This window comes from Pinus tabuliformis, chromosome 9 (assembly GCF_031772625.1).
Source record: "Pinus tabuliformis cultivar Carrire ecotype Pingquan chromosome 9, CPIR1, whole genome shotgun sequence".
NCBI lineage: Eukaryota > Viridiplantae > Streptophyta > Pinopsida > Pinales > Pinaceae > Pinus > Pinus tabuliformis.
The window spans coordinates 1,302,476,235-1,302,482,123 of record NC_142307.1 but is presented as its reverse complement, the minus strand read 5'-3'; positions in this window follow the sequence as shown (position 1 = coordinate 1,302,482,123).

The following is a 5,889-nucleotide window of genomic DNA, read 5'->3' as shown; positions in this document are numbered from 1 at the left end:
TGGATCTTCATTTCCTACTCCCTTGAACACTGGAAACTTTATTGTGCTCGCCATATTGCTTCGCGCTAGTGGCAAAGGTGGTATGGGCGAAGATGGAGGTGAAGAGGGTGAAACTAACGGTGGTGTGGGTGGGGGTGGTATGTGCAGAATTCTTTGCCTTATCAAATTGATCGCACTTCCTGGTGAGACCTTCGCAAGCTCTTCTTCACCCCCTCGTAGAGGTGGAATCAAGGGGTTGGTTTCTAGTTCTATACTACCTTTGTTTTTGTAGATTCCCCCACTTCACGTAGCCCCAAACATCAATTTATTCGCATAACCATTTTTTCACACAGTAGCATTTTAATCAAAGTTTTCAAAGATTTAACATACTTACCTCGCGACCCTTTAAGGAATATTTGTTCTACCTCACTATAGCTGACTGAAGTATCTACCGCGAACTCGGTGATGAATCCTCCTGTGATTCGATCGAGCCAGTGATTAACATTGCATGCAAGCTTATCCTCAGATGCTTCCAATCTGTGCACCAATTCTGGAGTTCACACAATAGGTCTGTCGAGCTTACACCTTCCTTGCCTATCTGCTAGCTTCACGATCCACTCGTATAGCTCAGTGGGGAAAGATGTAAATAAAATTTCGTGGATCTCTATGTATAAGTAGTAGTCTAACCACTCTTCTTTTGATAGTTGCGGATTCCTATTCTCCTACGCCACGAAATTGTGAATATTTCTGTCCAACCAATCTTCAATTCCTTTCTTTGTTGGATTCCAATGATACGACATCAGAAATCTCTATGCAGATCCCAGTCCCGGCAATGGAACCATTTGTTGGCTTATTGGGGCTTGACCCAGGTTTGGAGTTAATTATCCAAACAAATCACTGTACTACTAGCCTTTTCAGCAACAATTCACCGAGCGTGGATTGAAGTCTCACTCGATGTAGTATGGGAGGGTGATGGAACCAAGTTTCTGCACTCTTGAGATGTTTGAGAGGTTGAACTGGTCCAACTGTTAGTCCCAGGCTACTTCGAGTACTTCCCAGGCCCTTGTGCCTTGATATACTTGCCTTCGCACAGCCCTAACCAGGGGTTGTGGAGCTTCTGCGATGTTCGAGCAGAGCTCTGCACTATTCCCCTAAGTCGTACTTGAGATCTTACTTATCTTCCTATGCTTAGGCAATTATCTTCGCGTAAATAGATGTCTTATGTTATATTTATTTATATAGCACATTCATATGAGTCCGCACAACAAATAAATAATACACTTGCAATTTATACCTAATCATACATTAAAATGGGAAAAGATACACATAAATATAGTAAACTTCTCTTTATTAATTCTTCCCACGGTTACAGACTCGACCTTCCCTGCGTACTCAGTTGTGGACTACTAGGCCTCTGCGCACTCAACTGCAGAGCCTTCTCCTACTTTATGACCCAAAGACACACTTTACACCTCGACTCAATCACTTAGATTCATCATGCTTCCATTCTATTATCTTTTTTCTTCCCTCTTTCTACACTTAGAGCCTCGCTCTATTTATACAATAGGGTCTATCAAGCCAACATTACATTACAAAAGCAAGGGTGGACAACCCTGTGACTCTATTATGACTTCGCGCTCCGCGTCCATAATTCGTGGAGCTTTTACAAAAGATTTGGTCAAAACTTGGGCTTTAAGCCCCAAAAAAAGCAATGGGGGGATTCCATGCCCAACAAAAGGCTAAGGAAAAGGCATTAAAAGGCAAAAAGGCATTTTTGGCACATTTAATTATGAAAATAAACAAAATTAGGAGAAAAGTAAGCTGAAAGGTTAGAGCTTGCATGTGAGGACGAAAATGAAGGAAAATAATGGAAAATGAAGAAAACATAGGCCTCATTAATAAAAAGGCTTCTCAAGATCAGTTGGTAACATTTTTTCAGTTCAGTTTTGGAGCTCTCTCATTATTCTCTCTCTCACACTCTTGGTGACTTAAAGTTTTCTTGGAGCACTCTAGCTTTGGATCAAGGAAGGAAACACAAGCAAAGGGAAAGGAAGGAAAGCAAAGATTAAGTAAGGAAGAGAAGGATCAAGAAACTTCAACAAGAATACTTGTAGGCAACATATTTCATGTGTGATTTCCTAGCTGGTTTTGACATGGATGGCTTTTCATGTTGGTGTATGGTTCTCTTCCTATCAGTGGCATTGTTTCTCTAGGTTATGACAATGGTTTTTAGCCTAGGCTTTCCTTTTCTAGATGCCATGGTGTGTTGGGATGTTTATCTCGATTTTGATCTTTGTAATTATCAGATGGATTTCAGAATCTCGGGTGGAGATCATCTCAAGGTTCATTCCCAAAGGCCTAGGAATTCCTTGACCTGTTTTGGCGAGATATATGGTAAAGCCTAAGGGAGGAGTCTCAGTTTAGGGCCTAGTGATTCAAATTTGGATTGCGGTAAATCCAGAGAGATTGGTCTCGCTTTAGGGCCTAGTGATTTAGGATTGGATTGCGGTAAAGCTTGAGTGAAAAGGAGGCATAAATTTCCTGAGGGATAGTGATGGATTAAAGATGGCATTCCAAGCTCATTTCGGTTTTGCGATTGGAGCATTGGTTTTGGTGTGATCATGGTTTGGTGAGGGTGGAGGTGGTTTAACCTTTGGATTCCCTTGGTTGTTTTTGGATTGGTTTATCCAAGAGATCCCACATTCATGCTTCGAATATGGCACGACGGTGACTGGCTAAAAGAAATATTTTGTTCAACCATGTTTACGGTTGGGTGGCATGTGGAAGTCCCAAACCTGGTCATATTTTCCTATGATTAATGAAAGCTAATTTCTCTTTCTTTTTTACTTGTTTACATGCGAATTTGATGGTTGTTATATCTTTATTATTTCCATGGTTTTTAGCTCCTTATATGCTTGGTTAATTTACTCGTTCATGTCATGGTTATTTCATGTATTTACTTGTAATTGTTGAAATGATGAATGCAAGACCTAATTGATGCCATAACAGTTTAAGGGAGAAGGTGGTGATCCTTCTTGTCACGTTTCAAAATATTTTTTAGTCATTCATGCTATGTCTTGTATCCTAGGCCTGTAGATTACATTGATGCCAATTGTTTGACAAAATGTCAATCCTGGTTTGGGATGGTCAGGCCTAGTCCCAAAGCTGATTTTTGGTTTATTAGTCTTGTCATAATGTGTTTGATGGACTTTGACAGTTACAACAAGTTTGGGCAGTGGCTCGAATTTTGGATTATAAAAGTGCCTTAAATTCCATGGATGCTAACACAGGTCTGTTCGGAAAGGTCCCTCGATGCAGAAATGCAAGCCTTTGAGAGTGTCTAGAGGTCCCTGGAAGCTAGCATGCCCAGGGGATCCAAGGGCATGATTCCTGAGTGGATATGATGTCTCCTGGGGGTGTTGTTCATGATGTATAATATATGGTTGATGTGTTTCCATCGGTTCCATTTCCTTAAGGTCTCCAAGGAGGTTGAATCATATCATAGTATCCTCTCATCGCATATTTATCCCAGTTGGCCAGTTACTTGGGTAGATGTGAGAGGAGGGTGGTTACAGATTGGTATCATAGCGTGGTTCACCCCTCGAATTGGATGGGTTGTGTGTTGGTCATGCATTCATTTCGGTTGCACATGTGTTAATCATCCTTGTGGTCTATGTGATTTTTCCATATGCATGGTGTTGGTCATGGTCATAGTGATGTCACCATGGGAATAAGGATGTCATTATGTGAAGTGTGTTTTCATGGGTGTATGATTGGTTACATGTTTTTTATGCTTGCATATTGTTAGTGTACATGATATGGTTGTTTTATCATGCATGAGGTCATGGTATGTGCAGTTGATATGTTAATGCATTTATGATTGGAAACTAGCTAGAATGCTCGACATATGGTTACATGCCTATGTGTTATATTTTATATGTTGTCATGATTATATTGTACAAGTATCATGCTGATTTTTTGATATTGTAGACAAGGTATCCTCCCCAAGGTACATTAAGGTACATTGAATTATTATGATTTTGTTTAGCTGACATAGTATGCCTTGCAGGAAAGAGATCAAAATGGCTAGTAGAATGGTAGACTACAAAGACTCTCCCTATGAATTTGATGAGCAGCGTGGTGTTGGGAACCCTTCTGATTTGGTAGATACATTGAGAAGCTTGAAGGAAGAGATAAGAATTTGTAAGGCGGACAATGAAAAAATCATGCACACACAAGAGAAACAAGTAGAGGTTAATGCATACTACTTTAGAGATTTTTAGAATTGCAGTGACAGGGACCACTTTAGATCAGCCATGAGAAAGAGGACAAAAGTAATGGGGCATATGGAAGTAGGTCTTATGGTAGTTACAGGTCAGATAGAGATGACACAATCAGAGATGGAAAGTTGTTGGACACTTCGGATAGGAGAGGTGATGGACACATGTATTATTCTAGTTCTGGTTTGGATAGGCATCATGATCATCATCGTAATCATCTGTATAGAAGGAGTGATATGGGGTAATTTTCTGGTGAGTTTAAGAAATCAAATCCACCTACCTTTGATGGAGAGGTGAAGAAATCAAAGGATGCAGAGGCATGGTTTCTTGGTATGAGGAATTTCTTTATATTGCATGATTATTCACAAAAAAAAGGAAAATATAGCCACATTCAGTCTCAAAGGTAAAGAATATATTTGGTGGGAAGGTGTGAAGAATGTTAAAGGTATACATGAGGATGATCTGACTTGGCATGAGTTTGAGATTCTCTTCAAGAAGAAGTATTTGTCAGAGAGATACTTTGATGATAGAGATAAGGATTTTTATGAGTTGCGGATGGGTTCCATGACATATGACGAGTATACTAAAAGGTTCTTCAAGCTATTGAGATATGTGCCTTAACTCAATGAGGAGAAGGCTAAGGTTCAGAGATTCATCAGTGGACTACTAGTAGAATACAAAGACCGGATTAAGTTTGATGAGCGTAGATCATTGGAGGAGGCCATCCAAAAATTGAAACATTGTTATGAGCAGTCAAAGTGAAAATTTGAGACTAAGAGTGACTTGAGAGGAAGTGAGAAAGCTAAAGGGAAATGGGTACCAAAGCGAGGAAGACCTCAAGATGCAAGTGAGAAAGAAAATGTAGTCCCTTACAAGATGTTCAATACAACTGAGAAGGGACATGGAGAGCAGTAGGTTAGAGGTGGTGGTAGAGAACCATTCCAATGTTGGATACGTGGCAAGGATCATCGTAAGAGGGATTGTTCACAGTATCAGAGTGGTGGTAGACCCTAGATCTATAGTTCTCAAGAGGTGCATACTGTTGGTGATGTTGGTCATAGCATTCTTTGAATCTATGCAGCTGTGGACAATAGGAAAGCAGATCAAAAGACATCTATCATTGAGATGGACGATAGGCTTTGTGGTCAAGTTATTTCTATTTTGATTGATCCTAGATCTAACTATAGTTATATTAATCTTGACATGGTGGATAAGTGTGGTTTGAGAAAAGAAGTGCATGTAAAATCTCAGTTGATATAGTTTGCTATAGGTACAAAGCAGAGAGTTCACCATTGGGTAAGAGCTTCTGCATTTGAGTTAAATGTTATTCCTACAACAACACATTTGAATGTACTACCATTGGGATCATATAGTATGCTTTTGGGTATGGATTGGCTGTACCTTCATAGCACCAAAGTGGATTGCTTTGACAAGGCCATTGAGTGTGTGGATGATAATGAGGAAAATAAAACATTGTAGGGGAAGAATAAGCCTACATTAGTGAGGATGGTTAATTCTATGCAACCTAAGCGTAGTTGCAGAAAGGGTTGTGTGATGTTCACAATACATATATATAGTGACAAGGGAAAAGATAATGAGGATGAAAAAATATTCAAGAGGAACCATGTAT